We start from the raw sequence: 23,249 nt of genomic DNA, 5'->3' as shown, positions 1-23,249 counted from the left end.
TAAGAAAAGGATGTTAGATCCAGTTGATGAAAGGTAAAGTTCCTGATGATATTTTATGAATGTTACGTACGTTATAAGTAGTGATAAATCTTGCATAATTCGACTTTGGTACTGTTATTCAAAGTCATATGATCACAATATAATACTTGCCTTCCAATTAGTTCGGCAGAAATAAATAAGCCTCGATTAAACAACAAGTATATTTTCGTTTATTATTTCATTATTTAATTTTTGTATTTTGTAAGTCTTTCGGGGGGGGGGTGGTTCGGACCCCCTCTAAATACCTCCTTGATCATCAGTCATCATCTGCTCGATTAGCCAAAAGTGTCAGAAAAGCGAAGTAAAATGAACCAAATCAATTAACTAGTGTCCCTTTACTACATCTAATCAACACACATCTTCTTCGTCGCGATCTGTCAAAAAGTAGAAGAAAAGACGCGTTAAATGAAAGATAAAAATACCTACTCTGCCCGCATTTTGATCAAACATTCAAGAACCAACAGAAGTTGTCAAAGCGATTACTTCCTTCCGAAAAGAAAGTGTTCTATTTCTTCAATATAAGGAAGATCAAGGAGATTCAAACGTCGCTGTGCGGCCAAATACTACACAAAGAAGCGTGCAAAACATTTTACTTTTTTTTAATCGGCATCAGTTGCATCTATGAGCTACTGCTCAGTTTTGTGCAGTAGACACAACCTTCGAGAACAAGAAGTTGTGACGTAGTGAAATCGTACTCAGTCTATGCTTACTCTGATAAGCTTGTGGCTCCACCTGTACAGCGTCGGTGTGCGTGGGAGCTGGAACCTCGCGGTCTGTTCGAGTGGGAGTTTTCGGTGGCCATTCTACCTGTCAGAAAATGGAGCAAGTGTGGGTAAGTTGCAAAATGAATGTTAATTTAGATAGTGTTAACATTCTATGACTCGGGTAGTGTTGGTGTATGTGCGAAATATTTGGATTGTGTCATTAGAGTTGTAAAAAACGAAATCTTGAAAATTGAAATCTTGGCTTTTTCTTGCCAGTTGCGCCGAACGTATGTTGTTTGCAATTTTAGTTTATAGGTTCGTAATGCCATATTTTGCAACTAGCTAAATAAGCTTACATAATGTAGCAGACAAGAGACGGAAAAGTTCTTCTAGTTACTAATTTCTGTTGCCTTGCGTGTGGATGTGTGCCTACCAAATGACACAGTGATAACACTGTTGTAATCTAGCGGGTGTAGATTCGGCATGTAGAATATGTATATACCCAGCGATAAATTGACGAAATAAATATGGTTGATCTCCGTGGTAAGCACGAAAAACTTAATAGCCTTTACAAAGTTTATGAATTTTGTCCGAATTATTTGAAAACTTGAAACAAATGTGCACATTACTTTGTAGCCTGTTTAAGCAAAAGTTTTCATTGCCAGAAACGGTGTTTTCGTTATTCGGAACGAATTTTTTTCTCTCTGTGTATAATCATTGAGTAAGTACGAATATAATGCCGGTTAAAGGGGAACCCAAGTTCCGATTGTTAAATTCCGAATTTATCATGGTGCATAGGCATTTCTAAATGGTTAGATATCTAATTACGTCTGTTAACACATGTTTTAGAGTTTTAGAGATTCATTACTGCACGTTTTCTGGAGAACGATGTTTGTTTACGTATACTCCTGTTCCGTACCTTGTACTTTTGGAGCCAAGATGGCCGCCATGTTATTCTCTGGACACTAGTGCCTCATGAAAGTGAGAGAGTGAATAGTCTGTGAAGAGAGAAGCGACGCGATTTGAGACGTATTGCAGGTTGGCTGCAAATAATGTATATTTTGCGACGAATACATCAGTTCGATGTAATTGAGTGTCTCATTTATGTGTATTAGTCTACTTACAGCACCATTAACCTTCCTGGAAATGCTACAAACAGCGGCCGAAACAAGAAAAGTGTTTTCTTGTTGGATGATCGGCGCGAACACACTATATGATTCTTTATTTGCGAGCAGCCATTCGTTCACTGTCGTCTTGCCATGTACATGGGGTGCGAAGGGTAAATGCTTACATTGTTAGGCAGGTGATGTCTTTAAATCATTTCATTGTTAGGTTAGGTTTGTCAAGTTTAGTGCTCTTAGCATTAAAATAACGTCCCTGAATGCTTTGGTACCCTTCACCCTCTGTACCCCTTCGAAAAAGAAATATTTTGCATGGTTTACGAAGATTGTTGTTTATGAACAGCGTCCAATGTTTTTAGCTCGAGGAAATGTGTTATTGTGAAGTACCTCTGTTTTAGCGTGAAGCAGAACAGCCCGAAGGCTTTGCATAAGCAAATATAGGGCCCAACAAGACCAATAGCGTGACCAGGATTTTCTAAAGGGTGGGGTTATCAGTTTTCCTGCTTTTGGTGTTCTTTTTTTTAGGAATGCCCCCACCAACCCCCCCTTGGGCACGGCCCTGAACACAACATTCCACAACAGCAGCAGACGGGACGTTGCCTACAGTTTCATAAATGTGCTAAAAGTAACTCAAACACGAAGGACTGAAAACTTATGTAATAAAATGGAAGTGAAATTATCATTAGGAGTGTAAGGTTTGGTGCTGAAAGCAATTTTTGATGTTTTTGTTAAGTTAGGAGTGCACGTGTTCATTAGCTATCTGAGTGTGCCTGTGCAGACAACCGGTTTTTACTAAGAAAAAGCAGCGAAAGTAGTCCGAAATAGCAGATTTTTACTTACGCAGGCAGGGGTGCCCACGGAGAGGGATTCATGACGCGCCTGCGTCATAAGATTTTACATCAATTCTATATATATTCACACAAAAATGGGGGGGGGGGGGGTAGTTTCTTTGATTGACTTGTTATTGATTTTTAGTTATGGTTATTATGTACAGTTTTTCTACCTACCTGTGGGTGATCGTGGCGATGGGGTTGAAATGAAACATCACCTCTTATGCCTTTAGAAGCGGTTTGGAAGGGGTTGGGGGCGTGCTGTTCGCATTAATACAAGGTTAGTCAAGCAGACAACTGTAAAGGTTCAGTACACTAACAATGGCAGTGAGCGCTTCATGCTAGCAATTGCTTAAAGATGTCTGTATTATATTGTTCCGCAAATTTTGTCTGACCAAAATAATTTGAATAAATAATTCGGCATAATGGGGGCGGGGGGGAAGTTAAACTTTTTGGTGGGGAGTGCGTCATATGCCTTGGGGGTGATGTGCATGCATGTAAGCAGGCCATACTTTGGCATAAAATATCGCCGTTATTTGTTTTCCGCGTGCTGGAACCGCTTTTATATAAAGGTGCGTATACATGTGCGAACAGAACCGTTCGCGAACCGCTTGTGAACCTCTTTTTCTCACTATTAGGACGTGGTTTTCAGCGCCAGGCGAACTGCTCGTGAACCGTTCGTGGCGATCCATCTCCTGCCGGTTTTCTGACGAACACAAAGGCGTTCGCAGTTCACACTGTGTAAGGTGCCGAGCCGTGCCGATCAACCACTATCTCTCCCTTCAGTTTTCCTGGGGGAGTTCTTCTTTCAGGGCTGCCAATATTCCTATCAGCACATATCAACAGGTGAATGACTATGAAGAGCGACGCATAGCGTTACGCAAAATTGGGAAGGAAAGCATAACAACTGATGAGGGAAAACGCTCAAAATCAAAATAAAACAAATACCATCCTTTTGAAATCATCATGGCTTAGCTGCATGGCTGGGGAGAGATCTACGCTCGATCGCCAGCTCCAAAACTTCGAAGGAGACGAAGAAAGTGAGCGGAAACATCCATCGCGACACTTCAGGCTGCTCTCATACTGAACTAGGCTTCGTGGCGGTTCCTCTCTCGAACCTTTAGGCCACCCTCTGTCGTCAGCGTCCTCGAGCATAAATCGCCTTCGAAAAACTATACAATCGCAGCTATAACATAAAAAAAATCACGAAGACAAAGCGTCCATCCTCATCTTTACCTTCCTATTTCTTCAATCACCTTTCAATATCCTATGTCATCTGTTTCTTCACCTCGGCTAAAACTCAGTGGGCTAATGGGATACTCTGACCCCTCTCAGGTACGGGCATAGTAGTAGAAATACGTGGGATATGAAGCTTCGACTGTTATGTACTAAATCATTTGACAGGCTATGGAAAAGGAAGATTTTATAAATGAATAACATCTGTTTCCGAAGAAAGGTCTGCGTCTTCAGTAGGCTTCTTTATGGGCAATTATTTTCCTGAAGATGGTTTATTTTCAAGATACTTTTATAAATTTACATCTTAGTTACAAATCTCCATAAATAAAGGACAGAACAGATTTCCTTCTTATAATTAAATCTACGCGACTTTTGCAGTTTATTTACATAATATGGATCAAGCTGTCATATCAGTTATATAAAGACGACCAGGCGCTTGCTTGGAACTTTATGAACGCTCCTTGACATAATGAAGCATGACTTTGACGTGACTGGCGAAGGTTTTAAGTATTGACTCCGATCTTAATATAAATTGGACATTATGGTCTGGCTTCAAGATATATGCAGAAATACAAACTGCTATAATTCGTAAAATATTAGAGACATCGACTTGATATCGGGTATGGCAACATGTTAGCATGTTCACAAGGCGAAACCTAACCATGCCAGATATCAATAATGAATAACCTGATCAATAAATAATAATCATGGAGACGAAATAATCTGAACTTATTCTTCCGTATGATGGCATGTTAGCATGCCCACAGGGCGAGCCTACTCATACGGCAGAATAACATTAAGTCCTGTTGCTTTATGCAAAAATTGAAAATATATTACGTATATGTTTCGAAGAAATCAAACTGAATTATCACAAAGTTGTGAGCAATCGTAAATTAACTTATTCTCACGCATGGTGACATGTTAGCATGTCCACAGGGCGAACGTACCCATGCGTCAGAATAACAGTAAGTTCTGAGTCGAAATTTATCATTATTTTGCTAAGATTTTATTTAAAATTTTAGAAAACTTCAAAATAAAGTTTAAATTAACTTATTCTTTCGTATGGTGACATGTTAGCATGTCCACAGGGCGAACCTACCCATACAACAGAATAACTATGTCTCTAAGCTAATTTGGGAACGAAGACTGAGTTCTTGAACCCTCCCATAAATGGAGCTGAGTATTTAAGATGTTAATCCATCGGAGTCGGTGATGAAAATGCCCCGGAATTAGGTTCCGAAGCTGTATTTATATCCTCGCATGTCAAGCAGAGCGCCTCCCCTGACACAAAAGATAAACATAGCTACAGCAGTGATATGCAGAACTAATTTGTGTATAATGGCAATATTCTAAAGATTAAACAGTATGTTCCATAAGGTTCATTTTTCTATGTCTAAAACAACAGTTATGATCCTTAAAGTTTCTATAATATTCTCTACTATAAAGTTGTCACATTCTTAAAAACTTCTTCCCAATGTCCATAAGGCTTATATTACTAATAACTCCAACTGAAATTTAGCTCTTATGGCTTTCATAATAGTTTGATTCTAAAACTGAGAACACATAACTTTGACTAATTGTCAACTATGAAAGATTTTGCTTTCAAGAAGCTTGCAAATAACAAATTCTAAACTTCTCGAATGACAGAATTAGGTCATTAGTTCAACTATTAAATATCTCATCTTTCATAACGTTTTCATAGTGAATATAAAAAGTAAAATAATTAAGAATAATATTAAATATGACCGAATCTTTAATATGGTTCGGGAGGATCATATCAACTGGGACGGCGTCGTGCGTAGTTCCTTGCTTTTGGTCTGCTCGCGAACTTCCAGATTTTCTATTGGTTTTGTTGCAGTTTTTTATGTAATTATGGAGTGGATTCGAACCCGGCGTCGTAGCGCGATAAAATATTGTTTCAGATTTGTTGGCCGTGATTGTTTTTTTTTTTTTACTGGAAGTGTTAATTGTGCATTAATTTTGTGCCCAAAAGTATGTTATCAGGGTGTCTACCAGCCTGGAAATCCTAGAAAAATCAGGGAAATTTGGTGTATTTGTGGAAAATTCAACGTTTTCTTAGTAATGCACCAAGAGTAAATTTTTGAAAAAGGAAAAGGGCAAGTAATAAATTTAAAATTTGTTGCGGGCAAACTCTACTTCAATCTGACATACTGAGTAGCAGTGGCGTATACTGAGACTAAGTTCTGGGCTATCTAATTATGTCACGTGGTCCTAGTCTATGAATAGAAATAAGTTGACCAACTCCTAAGAAACCAGGTTGCGAACTCATAGGAAATCAGGTTGCCAACTCATAGGAAATCAGGTTGCCAAACTCGTAGGAAATCAGGTTGCGAAACTCATAGGAAATCAGGTTCCAAATCATAGGAAATCAGGTTGCCAACTCATAGGAAATCAGGTTGACATCTCAGAAGAAATCAGGTTGCCAACTCTCAAGAAATCAGGTTGCCAACTCTCAAGAAATGAGGATGCCAACTCTCAAGAAATGAGGATGCCAACTCTCAAGAAATGAGGTTGCCAACTCCTGAATTACCATCATCATCTCGCTAATATGAATAATTTCATTTACAATTTCTGATCGATTTTTCTCCTGTATTTTAGTCTCTAGACTTCAGCCTTCACAGATAGCGTAACTACTGTCTGACTGCCTTAGCCGAGACCATGGACGGAAGTGCGCATGCGCCAACAGGACGCGTTCAGTGGCTAAATAGGGGTGACGGAGCTTCGAACAGGAAGCGGCTGTAGAAACAGCAATGAAGTTTCAACGTAGTAATATCGCCGCCAAAATACTTAGAGATGTTTACGAATTATGTACAGGTTAGGTAATCCAGTCATATACTATATCAACAAACAGAACATATCAGGAAAGTATTCATACCGTCCTATTATTAGATAAACTTGTTTGTAAGATCATTCAATTAAATTGATCTTCTTAGTAAATATTATAATTAGCACAAATGTACACAACATTAATCAGGATAGTATTTAATAATAATAATATTGTTGTATATAGTATTATAAGTATAAATATAGTAACTGAATGGCTTGTGACATTTTAAAGCAAAACGAGGGTGTTTTGTAGAATGTGCAACAGGGGCCAAAACGTCTCAATTTTCCTCGTTCCACTTCGAAACGGTTTGTTGCCAATTGTAAGAGCCATCACAAACACAACGCAGAAAGCGGTAATAAACACAACAAGCAAACCCACACAAGCGAAATACCACAGGATAGTTCGGGGAGTGCTTCTCCCTGTTCCCCTCTCGCGTTTGGAATCGTCTTTTCCAGGTAGTTTCGTCTTCCTTGGGCAGACTGTAGCCTAGAATGTACGCTCCTGCTGAGTAGACTATAACTGGTAATTATACAGTAGAAATTGTATATTAAATACTTTACGAAAACGTAGTCAAGCATTTCAAGATTTTCCACTTTCTTTTGCAATTTTTTAGGAATAATTCAGATACTTTTACTCAATTTTACTGTAATTATGCATTATTTATGCTATAATTATGATATTTTATGCAAAAAAATATTTCCTTAACACAAGTAAATACATTTCAAGTATTACTTACAAGCTCACCCCTAACAACCCTTTCCAACAGTCAGTTTCTATTCAATTTTCCTTCTTGTTATGACTGTTACGTTAAGCGTCTTTTATCCTTTAAAAGGTATTTTGCACACGTTTTATTCGCGAGTAACAAGAATATGCATAGAAAGTGGTGTCTGAACGCAGGTAATGTACCCAATGCAATGTTTTCTCATAAATTATGGCTTTTATTTCGTAAATAATCAGTCGTAAAAATCCATTTGCCGCCAGAGAAAAATTCGTCTGCTTCAGCTTTTCTTCCCACGTTCCCTGGCGTAACTAAGCGAGAGAATGGCTTCACTTTTGCGCCATAAAGCAGTCCTTCCATGTTATATATAGTTCAATGATGATAACTAAAAACAAGGAAGTTGGAAGCCATAAATATGTCCACGGTCGAAAGCATAGCTCGCGACGTTTGTATTCCGGTCCGGGACATAAACAGAGACGTCCGCTGCGTGGTTGTTCACGCGTATCGAAATTAATTAAATTGTAAAGTTACCACCCGACCACAAGATGGCATGAGTGATGCGGGAAGACGAAAGAAGATGCAAATGGCGGCGCGTAAGGTGACGGAAAGGTCCATTTAACAAGTCCGGAATTTCAGGATCAGGAAGGGTGAGCTGTTGCCGATATATATCAATCCCTCCGGAATAAGAAAAAGGATGGGAGGGGAGCGAGGCGAGGAATGGGGGTGGGAACGATACTAGCGCCAGTAGCTTGACCACTTGTCGTCCGCGAGGGCTGGTCATGAATAACGCATCGCGAAGCACGTCCGAAAAGACTGCGATTAAACTCTCTCCCCCTTCCTCACTCACCCCCCTCTCCCCTTCCTTTCCTCTCGTTCTTTGTAAATCTCTTTCCTTATCTGCGGACTTGTAATGTCTCTTGTCTCGCTGTTTCTCGGGCCGGACAATTTATCTTTCCCGTTTCGGTCATGTCGTCATGAGAATGGCCCTTTTCGCGCCAGGACCTGGCGACTTAGGACGAGAATGGGGATATTTCTGTCCCCCCACCACACTCTTTTCTTTTACTTCTTCCTCCCCCCCTCCACAGTTTAGCCGATTTCTTCGTCACTTGTCTTCATGCGAAGAATGCGTCATTCGTTTTATCATTCCACACTTTTCATGCTAGTTTCTTTCAGTTTTGCAGCATTGCTAGGAGGTAGTCTGTCCTGTCTGGGTACGTGCTGGAATTCTTACCCCTCTCCCCCCGCCCCAAGCAGTCTTTCTCTATCCTTTAGTTATGTTGCAAAAACATATCTGCAGCTCTGACCCTGAAACAGTGGCGCTAGTGTGCAATGTCCAATATTATCAGTATTAAGTATTATCACCATGTTTATTCTTTGTTTTCCCCAATAAGAGCTTAAACAATTTAAACAAAATGCCACACAAGCTACTGGAACCTTGCTCATAAGAACATGTTCCTTAAAAATCACATAGTACCCCAAAGAAAAGTTATTGAAATTAATCGTGGACAACTGTACAGAGGGATCCATGTTATTTACCGTGCAAATTGTCCATCACCATGTTCGTGCACTTTATTTGACCCAATAAGAGCTTCAAGAATTAAGTTAAAATTCAAAACAAGCTGTTGACAACTTCTGCACCAGCATACATAAAAATCCATCGCTTAAAATGTAAAAGATAAATTAATGAAAATTGCCGTGGACAATTTGCACGGTAATATTCATGGATCCCACTGTACAGTAGATGGAATTTTCTGTTTCAAAGTTTGAGGACTTCCTTGTGTAATTTTGTGATAGAGTATAGCGGTTACTGTCTTTTATTCGTTATTTTGTCTTTTGTCTAGTAACATTACTTATATTTTTGAGTCGATAAAAAATTGATGTGCCAGCCATATTTGCTCCAACCAAAGAAGCGATAAGCTTGAAGAAGGAAACAGTAGTAGACTCTCTAGAATACCTCAACCTGTGTCAGTTCATGAAGTCACATTCTTAATATGTGCAGACTCAGCAAGAGCTCGTTTCCGTAGAAACGAGAACACTTGAACTTCCTGCAATGCTCATTTGAACATTAGATCGGCTTCAAGAACCAATAGAACGAGGTTTAACATTGTTGAGATACAAAAGATCCGAGATTAAAACTTAATCTCCGTTGGTGCTCATGGTCCTGCCTGATTTTACCTTCCCTAACTTCCAGTTTCAAGTATCTCATATTAATCTACCTTTGTTGTAGTTGGGAAATCTGAAAGGTTTTGAATCTGAGTCTTGACGAAAGCAAAGGGGAGGGGAGTACCTAGTCACTAGAGCTATAATTTTCATGACATCACATGTATATATTTGGTAGCGACATATGTTTCTGAATTAAATAGAAAGTCATATTGTAAAGTTGCTCGCTGGGACATATGCGAATATATTTGACAATTGTCTGCGTAAGAATATATTTTCACCATTTTTGCAGTTATGTTTAGCATATTTTCGCTTTTCAAGGTATACACAACTTTTTTTCACGTTTTCAGTGTGTATTAAATGTACTCCTCTTGTGTCAGTTGAGATAGATAGAAACTTCTATAGGTTGAAGGCTTTGATGACAGAATTCTGTGCAAATTAAGGTTTTTGCTTTGGGGGGGGGGGGGCAAACTCACTCTAAAAATCACCAAAATATGCAAAATAAAATATACTCATGACCTAAAATTTTACAAAATATGCACTATAATTTGATAAATATGCCCTTATAACTAGACTGTTTCAAATATCAATATCTAACATATGCTGAAACATTTTCATCTATTTTTAGTTCACTTTGGGCACTGATGAGTTGAAATGCACAATGATTACATTCTGTAAATTTTCAATTAAAGATTAAAAAGATTTTGCTGCAGTTCAAAAAAAAAAAACCTCGAGTGAACATGAGAGTAAAAACTAATTCAATGTGAAAATGACTATTATTTCTTGAAAAAGCGAAAATATGCTGAATATGACCGAAAATACATCAAAGTATGCTTCATCACGTATAAATGGCCAAATATGCTCTTAAGGAGCACCTTAATTCAATTAGTTTCTTCATGATACGACTTTCTTTATATTTAGGGAACATATCACCCTTACCAGTCATAAAAATTCTAACCCTAGCCTGATTATATTCTGGGAAGTAGGTTTTTTGGTTTTGCATGCAAATTTATGTATGCTATATCGGTGTAAACTAAACATTGCCTTGCGGTTCTAAACTAGGTCATTGAATCTTATGATAACATTTACTCGTACTTTAGAACACTTATAGTACGTTTACATTTTAAGAAACCCCCAAAATAGGATCCATCCATTGAATGGCAGATTCCCTAAAAGAAGGTTATGGGACCTAGAATTCCTGCCAGTCTGGTTTCGATATTGCTCCTGCAGTTTCACCGGAATTACCTCCAACAAACGAAGATCAAGACAAACGCAAGTATAATAAAGAAGAAAAATCTGTCAATATGTCACAGAGTAAAGCTGCAGTTCAGCGGTGGTTTCACGTACTCCCCATCGTGGGCGGAATGGTAACCAATTTCGCCAAAAGCGGTTAGCGAGAAGGGGTGCTAGACCTAGGAACCAGACCCCTGCGCAACTTACCGGAACCTATTCTTCATTTGAACAACGTGCCTGAAGTCCAGGAAACGGAATTACAGGAATCGAAGAATGAGTTGTGCAAGTACAGGGTGAGCCAAAACTATGCTTTGGTTGCTTTTCTTATTTTAATAACATTTTAAAATGATTGCTGTTTTGTCACAACTTGGTTCTTTTTATAATGTTTTCATCACTTATTATTATTATTATTATTATGCAGTTATGGCAGGGTGCGAAATCTTGGAGGGGGGGGGGGGCGTGGGGATTTCCTCCCGACCAATAATCTTGGCCTGAAAAATCCCCCCACCAAACATTTCCGGAGGGGAGAGTTTTTGTTATAACAAGCAAAAAAAGCAATTACTTTTAATTTCAAATATAATTTACTAAGAATAATATCGAAAACACACACAAATTAGTGTAGTTGTGATGAGTATTGAATGCATTCTCTCTCAGAAGATCGTTAACAAATCTACATCAATACGCACAATAAAAGTAGAACAAGAAAGCAAAACAATAAAAACTATGAAATCTAATTGATTTTTATTAACATGAAGCACAAAGTAAACAAAAACTTACACATAATAAAACCATTTGAACTATTTCATTATTTATTAACATCTTTAACCAGTTTGTAAAGAAATTAGCTTCTTTGCAATATCTGATGTATAAAAGTAACAAATTAATTTCCTTTATGTAATACATAATAATAGTAATAATATTTTTAATTGAGTAATTTATTTTTACTTTTATTAACATTACAAATATGTATATCGTATAATATACACATGTTTGGGGGGAGGGGGTCTGAAGATGAAGAACTTTCTCCCCCTACCAGTTTTCAATGATTTCGCACCCTGAGTTATGGAGCTAAATGCCATACAGAAAAACTGGAATCACAGACAATTATGTATGAAAACTAATATAATATGTTCTCATCAAGGATTAATAGTGACCATTTCGTAGAGCTAGAGTACTGCATTGGACCACTTTCGCTCGCTCAAACTCGATCGAATCTCCCACGCTCGATTTGCTCGAATATATAGAATATCAAATATCATTTCAATGGAACAATAATCGTACACATATATGTGTAAAATTCGTGATGGTAGTTTCAGCCCATAATCATTTTTTTTTAAATTTGATATTTGATAATTACATTTTAACATGGAGATGATAACAATCTTCAGTTTGGTTTCAATTTCACTGGATCTTTCACTTCACTAAGCAATTTTGAAGTCCCACTACCACAGACAAATTACGGTTGTACGTAAACTGCTGGGCTTCGCGTTCGTTTGCCTGTTCGAGCATTATTCGCTCGAGCGAAGAAACAGTCTATTTCGTAAGCAGTGCGAACTATTAGTCGATCGAGCAAAAAAGCCTCGATGCAGCACTCTAGTAGGAGCTATTGCTTTCATTGTTCCCAAATATAGCACTAGGCACAAGTCCCATATGGTGAACTGATAAGACTCCTATAGCTAGGTTAGAATAGAACGTCCAGAAAGTAGGTGATACTGACGAAAGAAATGAATAAACCAAGCGGATTTTTCTTTCTGCCAGAAAACATATTTTTGAAGCAGTTTTCTTCTTACACCTTGTCTAACATTCAGGCTGTGTTGCGAATGGAATCCATAGTTTTCGTGACACTCCCAATGCGGTTCAACTCCAAGTTCATCACCTATCGGCATGGGGGTGAGAAGGGGTGAAAAATAAAATGCCACGAATGACCTAGATTAGTGTCGAATCCATAGTTTTCGGAGTCGCTAAGCTGATTGGTGACATTCACGATCACATTTAAAATTAGTTACATTTTACACTATAGTTAGAATTCATTATTTTCCTTCTAATACAAGATTGGGATAAATAAATACCCGAGCAACTACGGGTAATCAGCTAGTTATATATATATATTTCGACCTCTCTTTCAGTTTGTGCACTACCTCTTGAATCACAATGAAAAAATATTTCGAAAACAATACTGTGGGAGTCAAAGTTGTAAATATGAAAACATTATAAACACAATCCGAGAAACACTATCGTTCTGCGGATTGCATAGAGTCACGGATGTCGGTTTGTGCGAAATTTAATATCGGTGGTTCTCGATTATTTTTACATGTCACCCCTTCCCACCCCCATCCCTAGGGGTGCCAGGGGTGTCTTTCCTCAACAGTATTTCTTTCCAGGTTGCAAGTGATACGTGTACCAAGTTTGGTTCAAATCGCTCCAGGCGTTCGAGAGTTATACCGGAACAAACAAATACACACACCCTCCCACCCACCCACACACACAAACACGCACACATGCATCCATTTCTATATAGATAGATTTTAAAACAGCAACCCATGGGCTATGAAGTCAGGAGGCCATCTTTGAGGGTGATTACTTAATTCTAGAAGTCAAAGGAGATGAACGCCTTATTTTAGACATTTCTATATGGGCCTCCACCTTCTGGTCCTTGTTAATTTGTTGTTTGGTAATCATGAATTTGCTTTTCCATTTCAGATGTGATGTACATGTGTGTGAATGGATTCCTGATTTCAGCGTCGAGAAGGTAAGTGCACTCTTTTACTTGTCTACTCCTGTATTCAGCTAATATCATGATTTTTGTAATGTTCTACATCGATGGGTCTAAGGTTTTAGTTATCACGGACCTATTTCGTTTTTATTTTGCAGATTCTCACGACTTAATATTTGAAGCCTTAAAGTGCATAAAATATTTACTTAAAGACCGGAAGATTTATCCTGGTATACTTCCCACCAGACGCGGCTCAGGATAAAATTTTTGCCCCCCCCCCCCTCCCTACTTTCAACCCTGGTCCGCCTGCTTTCCGCTTCCAGTAAAATCCTCGACAATGTTACATATTTACGGAATTAATAAAAACAATAACCTTATCTTTAAATACTTTAAGCATTGCTGTTAAAGAATACGTTTATTGCAGGTATGCATTTATTATGTACTTACATAATGCCTCGCGACTCCTTCAATCTCGTGTTATTATTTAGAATATGAAAAATCAGGTTTGCACCAACTGTTTTTAAAACGTCGAGTAACTTTTTCTCAAGTAAGGAGAAATAAATCAAGTTACTTTTGTGTGCATTTAAGTATACCGCGTTTGTTAGAACCTGTCCCGTTTCCCGCGCTGGCGATCGCTCGACAGTTTCGGTGCCAATGAGAAACGAGGTACAAATCGTCTGCTGGGCAACGCGGAGCGTATGGAAGCCAGAAGAGAGGCCCTTACGTAGACGCTGTTGCGACGTTGCGTATTTTAATTGGCTGCCTGGCTTTGACTTTTCCCAGCACGGAGAAAAGCCAGCGATCAGTTAGCGCGGGAACAGGGACAGGTTGTAACAAACGCGGTATAGTAATGGTTTTAAGTAACGCAGAATTGGGCCTCCCAGATGGCGCAGTGGTAGCGTCCCGGGTCCCGGGTTCGATACCCTGTGGAGGTACAAGTAGTTCGGATCTCACTTTAAACTGTAGGTCCAGTCCCGATTAGCTTTACTGTGCATAAAGTGGACTTAAAACACCAAATCAATCAATCAATGATGCAGAATTTTCTTAATTCTGCGTCGTCTAAAGATGTTGCCGTAATTTGAAGGCAATTAGTGTCAATGTTATTTAGATGGGCACCAGTAAAAACAAATGAACAATGTGTGGTTTATGTATTCAAACCTACCAGTAAAGTAAGTGTAATAGTAACCTACAGTTAATTTCTAAGCTACTGTAAATGTAAACTACAGTTACTTTTATAACTGTAATTTAGTTACAAGCAACAGTCACATGAAAACCTTAATTTGTTTGCGATTTTTATCTAGTAGATTGTTTCATGTAGAGTTGCACAGGTTTTCTGCATTTTTTAGTATATATCCATTGCTGATCCATACATATGTATTTTCAAGCCTTGAGTTAGTGCCTGCATATCTCAGGAAGAAGAATCTTTGGGCGCTACAACGCCAGGGGTTCCGGGTTCGAATCCTATCCTGGGCATGGATGTTTGTGTGTATTCATCAATTTCATCATATCATCACTCATCCCTATCTTCGCAAATTAGCCAAAAGTGGTGCATGTGTGTCAAGGAGGCGACATCTTTGAAAATGACGAAAATGATGTTGTGAAGCTCACTTGATTCGTTTTGTAAATAACAGTTGATACCTGATGTAAATTTGACCTGTATACAGTCTGTCATATAATTTTTATCGGACTTTAAAGGTTTTCATTTTTCTTTACTTTTTGAGCAAGTTAACTGCAACTATAACTCGGTTACTTGAAAAATCGGTAACAGTTTCATACATCGGAGACACGTTTCTTCAATTTTACACAAGAAACTACTTACGGAAATGAGTTTCTCCAAGGTTTACAACGTTCGTCGAGGTATTTTCTTTCATCGTGGAATATATTTGACCGGGAAATCATGTATTTTTTGAGAGAAATATCTCACCGACGCACAATTGCCATTGCTTACCCTACGACAACCGGATCCTGCGTACATTTGATGACGTAAGCCCCTGTCAGTGTTTCAACCCCTCCTTTTTTTACTAAGCTTGCCTAACGTAACCAAACCTAACCTAACCTTATCGGAAATGGTTCGTGGGGCTATCCGTGAATGGTTTGTGGGGCTATCCGTGTATGGTTCGTGGGGCTATCCGTCAGCTAATCGTGCATAATGTATAATTTCCACCGGTGACGAACACGATAGTAGGTATTTGTCGGTGAAGAAGGTTGAAACACTGCATACCCACAACGTGAGTCAAGATGTGCCGCCATATTGTGTATTCCGGAAGCGAAGAAAGGAATAAAAAAAATCACTCAGAATGTTAAAAATTGCGTTTATTTTCATGTAAAAAGCATAATGGCACCTTAAAGTATGTTCCGCAATACACAATTGGTAAGTGCGAACCATGCGAAACACAAAATATGCGATTTTAATGTGTCTCCGATCTATGAAACTGGTACCGAAAAATCTAATTTTTCGTTTTGCTTTTGGGAGCAACATTATTGGTGCTTGAAAAATTAAATATTCCACAGTTTGAACAAACACCCAGTCGATAGTTTTCCAGTGTAAATGTGAGTTCGTTTAATTAACTAAATGTATGCAATTTTTTTCTGCACTCTGCAAAATAAACATTTCGAACATTGGAAAACGGTATCAGTTCCTGAAGTTTGTGTCGCATGCTACTCTGCAAACACCGTGCTTTTTTATCATTGAGAGTATTTGTGTTGTTTCTGTAAATATTGTAAAGTTACATAAGAAGAAATGGGAGAAATGCAAATATAGGTTCAAACTTTTTTTTGTTTATTTAAACAAGTTTCTGTGTCTCTTTTGCTCGGTACGGTTCTTGTCGTTGAAGTATAAGCATTTCGTCGTTAAATTTAAACAAACGAAAGTAAACTGTGCGTGGTACTAACGCACCAATTACGGTACATGTATAAATGTAATGTAGCATGAACAGAATCTTATAACACCATTAATACTTTCTAATAGTCTGGAGGGGAGCAATGTTTGTGTATATACGTATATCGTCCTGTTTTTGTACCTTGTTACATTTGTACTTGGTGCAGAGTCTGAAGAAGACTTGCTAGAAGGTTGAAACGTTAAGTTTAGTTTGTTTTATAAAAAAATAAATTACTGCCTTGGTCAGCATATTGAGAACAGAATCTGTGTAAAATATATCTACCGAGAATCAAGCGAACAGTGTTTATACCATGTTGAATTTCTGACTGTTTAAACTTTTTTAACCGGTCTCACTGAAATGCAATACCAGATCAATCCTTAAAGTCACCCTCAGGATTTTTATTTTGTTTCAGGGGGGGGGGGTGCTTAAAGTGAGGAAAGGTGAAGTGATGCCTTCTCTTAGTTAAGAAAATACTCATAAAGCGTCCCCACCACAGGAATAGGCATTTAATCTGTTGTGTTTCACTACACCCCTCGTCCATGTTTTCACGCTACAATTTCAAAATTTGAATTGTATGAGCTCTTTTCAGATATTTCTGTAGACGCCCGTACCTAACTGCTATAACTCCCCAGTTCCAAAGAACGTAATTTACAGCAGTTACCGTAATCACAGTGTTGGAGGACGTCGCCTTGATACGATATTAGGGCCAATATTTAAGCACATGTTGCATGCGTCTGTTGACAAAATTTCGAACTGCGAGTGTTGGCAGGTACGGAGATATGTCCCAAAAATGTTACTTCTTCACTCAACCTATAAAATGCCTAATCATAAATCCATCAAATGCTGCATATGATCAATATTGGTCGCAAATGACAGATTGACATGGCATCAGTCATCATACGTCTAATTATGGCCCTTTGATAATTTCTGATATCTTTATCTCACTCAAAAGTGTATTTCTGGAAATAAGTTTATCCGATTTTCTGTATGGAATAAAGTGATAATATCTCAATGGATGAGGCTTTATAATGCAGAAAACCCGATGTAAATATCTCTTATGGTTTTCATGATATTAATTTTGAAAGCTTGGATTGCACGACTTTTGAAACACCCTGTACTCTACCATTCCTAAACAACGCATTAAGAGTTATTTGTAAGTTTTATTCCAAAAATGTTGTCCAAGAAATACTTTAAAATATGTAGTCTAGATACTTTCCTTTTGAATGTATAGTACGTTACATATAGTGCGTAATTTCTTCATTATCTTGAAACGGGTTGACCGATATCAGTCAATCCAGCTGTCAAAGGTCATATCTAGGAAATAATTTTCAACTGAAAAGTTTTGAACTAGGTGCCAAAAAATGTTGATACCTCCTAAACTGACGTCACTCATATGACTTTCGTCCCATAAGCTCTGAAGATATATCGCATGTATCGTAATTAAAGTACTATACTGCATTGGACGACTTTCGCTCTTTCAAACTCGATCGAATCTCCCACGCTTGAGTGTGATTCGCTCGAATAGAATATCAAATATCATTTCAAGGGCACAATAATCACATAAATACGAGGGATGATCGAAAAAAAAGGTTACAAAGCATATAACTTTTGATTTATTCACTGTAACGTAACGAAAATGTATGTGTAAAATAATAACATGTTTTTCTTGTTGCGAGTTTGAGGACTTCGGATTCTGACCATGTATACCCGAGAAGCGGACATTTAAAATGGTGACTCGCCTAGAAAATTGGTCAAGAGTAGAAGTGAGGGCAGTGGTGCGGTTCCTGTGGGCCAAAAACACTACACCTGCTGACATTCATTGTGGAGGTGTATGGGGAGGGGACAATTTCAAGGCGACATGTAGCGAAGTGTTGTCGTGCTTTCAAAGAAGGACGGACCAGTATTGTTAATGACAACCCTGGACACAGCGGTAGGCCCAGTACCTCAACCACTGACGTGAACTGTGCTCTTGTGGATGAGTGTATTCGTGAGGACAGAAGAAGAACATTACGCTCAATATCAGCTGAGCTGGGACTACCATTTGGTTGGCTGGCCACCATTATCTGACATGTGATGATGTCAAAAGAGCTGCCTCACGGTGGCTAAGAGAACTTGACGCGGATTTCTGTGCAACCGGTATGGAAAACCTCATCTACCGTTGTGACAAGTGCTTGAACAAAAAAAAGTGATTACATCGAGGACTAGTGTTGAGTGCCTTCCATCATCAGGTGTGTTGATCTTCCAGCTATGTCTAACACATACGCCATAATAGGCTTTGTAACCTTTTTTTTCGATCATCCCTCGTATATGTGTAAACTTTGTTCTGGTAGTTTCAGCCCATAATCATTTTTTTAAAAAATTTGATATATTGCTATGTATTGGTAAGCTAGACTAAATTACATTTTAACATTGAGATGATGACCAGGTTCACTTGAGTTTCAATTTCACTGCGTCTTTGAAGGCCCACTGCCATATACAAAATACGGTTATACGTGAACTATTAGACTTCGAGCGTAAACCGATCGTTTGAATGATCGAGCGTTATCCGCTCGAGCGAAGAAACTGTGCATTCCGTAAGCCATCTAGCGTCATCCGTGCGAACTATTAGACGATCGAGCAAAAAAGCCTCGGTGCAGCACTAATCGCTATGCAACATCGACAAACTTTCACAGTGTGTAGAGACAGACCAGATTTACATAATTGGAGGCCCGGTGCTCGTGAGGAAAATATAATTTTAGTGTATTTCCCAAAGAAATATATCTTCACGTACCAACCGCGACAGCTTTTTGTTCTCAAAACTTTATTAAGCTAAGTTCGTACTCCGGACAGATTTCTCTCAAATGCAAGTTCAGTATGGTATCTAAGCCTACAATAAAAGCTCTAATTTTATTATAATGGCAATTAGCATCCCCTGCACCGAATTCGTCACCCTCAGTCTTCAGGACAAGGGTGGTTTTCCTAGGTTTCACCCTTTTTCAACATCCACACGAAAACAGCAATACTCTGACGCCGTAAGGAATCCATACTAAAAATCACATCAATTTTGTCACAAGTGATCACCTCTGCTGTCAAGAAAAGTGGAAATAATGCAATGCTTCAAGACTAAATTCAATTAATTAATTTTCGGAACGTTGATCCAGTAAATAAGAATATCTAAAAGTGGTTCTCTATGAATATACTCTCTCAGTACTCAGGTAAAATTCGAAAATTTTCTGTCGATTTGTTCTCGAGTTAATTGCGACCAAAGTTACTCCATAAGTTACTAAGGGTGACAAGAAAATTGTTGCCAGGTTATAAGATCACCTTAGTGAGATAAATTGTCCTGAGACAAGTTGGAAACATGCATTGGGATTCTTTCTGATCTATGGTATTATTACGGTATTGTAGAAATGGTGAATTATTTTAAATATGCATAATATAAAACTCTCGTAAGGTCTTGTACTGATATTATTAATCAGTGCCGAGAATATTATTCTCTCTCGTCATTCAGCTATAGCATATAACTGCACATACACGCCAAACTTATATTTCTCCAACGCCCCTACACATAGTCTATTACTATACTGATCGTATTTCAAGTTGGCGGCTGGGAAAGAACGAATCAACGATCAGTTGAATTCTCTTCGACTGACATCGGGCATTCTCGTGTCACAAGGCACCGAATGTTGCTGACGGGACGAAACAAATGAGCGTTGAGTACACATGTTGCCAAACCTACTGTAAAATGGCGGAGATAAAGTTGATCAGCGCTGTTACTGGATAGAATTTGTACAATAGTACACAAAGCACGGAAAATTAGTGCACAAAACACCCAAACACTGTACAAAGAAGCTAATAAAAACAACTGGGAAAAAAGACGTACACTTGGCAACGTTGTAACGGGAGAGCGATGCGCACATCCTCGAAGACGATTGGTGGACAGATGGAGCTTTGTAGGTCAGCCACCAGATGGGCCTGCGATCAGTATAATCATATGCGTGCGCAAGGGGTGGCAGTTGTCCCTCCTAATACTCAGAAATTAAGTGTAGAGAAATCTTATAACCGTTATTATACCGTGTTTGCTACAACCTGTCTGGTTTCCCGCGCTAGCGATAACTCGACAGTTTCTGTGCCAACGAGAAACGAGGAACGCTGCTGTGCACCGAGGAGCGAATGGAAGCCAGAAGAGAGACGCTTACGCAATCGCTGTTGCCACGTTGTGGTCTAACTCCAATGTGTTTTGTTTGTGTCTGCAAGAAACTTGCTTTGTAAGCGTGGTGCTGATTAGTGTGGTGTTGAATTTGTGATTTCCCGCGTATCTTATGCGCAACCTGGCTTCGGTTACTCCCAACGACGGGTTCACCCTGTCTACAGCGGCTACGCCGCGTGGGTTCTGCTAGAAAGGTCAACGACTGGCAAGCGCGAGAAACGTGACAGGATCTACCAAACGCGATATAAAATATATTATCGTATTATCTTTAAAAAATAAAGTATTGTCAATACGACGGAAGTTCCAAGCATCTACGGCAGGTTTATTTCCTATATAATTGGACGATCTCACTTCGTTCTGCAGCAAATTACTTGTTATTAAGACTCACGGATGTTATGTTGTGTTACACCTATGTGGTCGCACAATAAATTGGTCACACATTGGAAATAAAATTATATGTAGTGGTTTTGAATCTGCTGTACGAAATCATGTTTATATGTAAATTTGTCTGAACCAGAGAGAAGGAAAATGTAGGGGGAGAGGAACAGAGAACTTTCGTGCCGCGGAAGCTGGAATTCTTCTATCGTTTAACGGAAATAAACAACTTGACTGTCCTCGGCACCTTTTACAAATCTTTTGTGTCACCTAAAATTGAATACTGTTCTCCGATCTGGTCTATGGCATGCTACCCAAATTCAGATAGACTAAATGCCGTCGTAAATTTTTTCCTGGCCATTGTTCGACATCGAATTCCCTCCACAAAACACTTGCAAAAGTCCATCCTCCTGCAAATGTTAAATATCCAAACTCCTCAAGAGAGACATAGACTGGCTGACCATATATTTCTACACAAAATAGTGAATGGCAACATCAGAAGTGACCGCCTTCTTCAGGAAATTCACTTTCGTGTGCCTGTCCGCTCAACAAGAAGCACTCAACTTTTTGCTTCTCAGAAGCCGAGATTGTGCCTCATCCAGCGGTCTCTGTTCCATAGACTGCCCAGCGAATATAATAATCTAGGAAGCCAAATAGACATTTTTGAAAATCTGGACCGTTTTAGAAGAAAGTTAACTAAAAGTATGTAAGTCTCTTAACTCTTAACCACAGATAATTTTTCTATGTTATTATTTTTGTTGTATTAGGTTATTATTTTTGTCCTTATGTTCTATAAAATCGTTCCAATGTAAAATGGCTAATGCTGTATTTGGAATCTTCTATTAATAAATATATAAATAGAGTGATATTCGGTTGTCTGGACACACACTATATACTCCCCTGTTTAGTACCCATGAATCAGTGAGGTGGAATGAGGTTTTCTTTCCCCTACTTCACTTTTATCAAGGGTTTTGACCCCTTTAACCAGAGTATCTGCGCACACCTGAGAATAATCACCTCTCGTATACACTAACCATTTTTTAGCGATAAATATTAACTTTTAAGAATTGTCTTTCACTACATTTACTCGTCTTGCTCGTACTGTTCACATTTTCCCCCTTCCGTCATCGTGAGTCCTTTGACTTTGGTCGTCCGGGGCAATTGCCCCTTTTGCACCCAACTTCAGCAGCTAGTTAAATCTCAAATGTATCGTATTTTCCAATTTTGTACCCCATCCAAAGGATTGAGCGAGCGATAGACGAGTAGGTGCCGACGTGCACTTAATGCCCATGACACTAGCTGAGCACGACCTTTCTGCACCAACCTTGGAACGGAAAAAAAGGAGAAATAACAAAACACTCTGATGGCAATTTGCTTTTTGTGGCGCCCTCGCGGTTGCAATACCGCCCTGACCGGCTTACGTCAAATGGTAATGTCGTCTGCAAAGTGGAGACGACGGGTCTCTCTCTCTGTGTCTGCAAGCTGGAAATGTCACGTGTTACGTCATCGCTTCTGCTGCCCCAGTGTTGCCAGGCCGGATTATTAAAAAAGAGCTAAATCGCACCTGAAATGGAGCTAAAAGCACTCCTGAAAGTAGAATTGCGGGGACACCAACGATCTTGTTCTAAAAAAAAAATCCTCCTTGTCACGTACACAAACTGCATTGCCATTCTTTGAAATAAAGGACCATAGATGGCAGCATGCAAAAGGAACAACGGTTATATGAGGTGATGCATAAAGCAGTTTAGAAAGTGGGAAACAGATGGCACCGCCCAGGAGAACTTATACGATTGTAAATAGAGACAATGGAAAGAGCAGATATGATGAAATAGTGATTGTATATATTAATACTAATTATGAGGAAATAAATAAATAAATTTAACATAATAACAGGATATAAATAAGGAGAAAATGGGAATTATCATTCAGTAATGGCATAAGTGATTAATATACAAAAGTAATGAAGTCGAATTGTAATTTCGATTTTGTGTCCATTACAGTTCCCACGAACTGAGAGTTTCGTGTGGCTTTTGGTTGTTTCCCTAGGTGTAGCGCCATTTCACGGCAGCACCCAAACACATTTGGAAGCGCATACACTGTAGCTCCAAGTTAAGGTTAGCGCCGGCTAGGCGGCGATCTTTAACTAACCCCTTTCTCTTTGTTTGTCTGGGGGATTGATTTTCTTAATATTTACGTCAATTTGG

The 23,249-nt window shown here is 38.8% G+C and overlaps 1 long non-coding RNA gene across 1 annotated transcript in view; it reads left to right on the top strand.

The window, feature by feature from the left end:
• The first annotated feature begins 798 nt into the window (after nucleotides 1–798).
• Nucleotides 799–23,249, top strand: part of LOC146004651 (uncharacterized) — a 351,309-nt gene continuing 328,858 nt past the window's right edge. Inside the window, exons 1-2 of the long non-coding RNA XR_014443953.1 lie at nucleotides 799–871; nucleotides 13,590–13,638. This is a non-coding gene — a long non-coding RNA (uncharacterized LOC146004651). The remainder of the gene's footprint in view (nucleotides 872–13,589; nucleotides 13,639–23,249) is intronic.

The sequence above is a fragment of the Lepisma saccharinum genome, chromosome 22 (assembly GCF_977018435.1).
Source record: "Lepisma saccharinum chromosome 22, izLepSacc3.1, whole genome shotgun sequence".
NCBI lineage: Eukaryota > Metazoa > Arthropoda > Insecta > Zygentoma > Lepismatidae > Lepisma > Lepisma saccharinum.
Note: the sequence above shows the minus strand (reverse complement) of the source record. Positions and strands in the feature narration are given on the sequence as shown.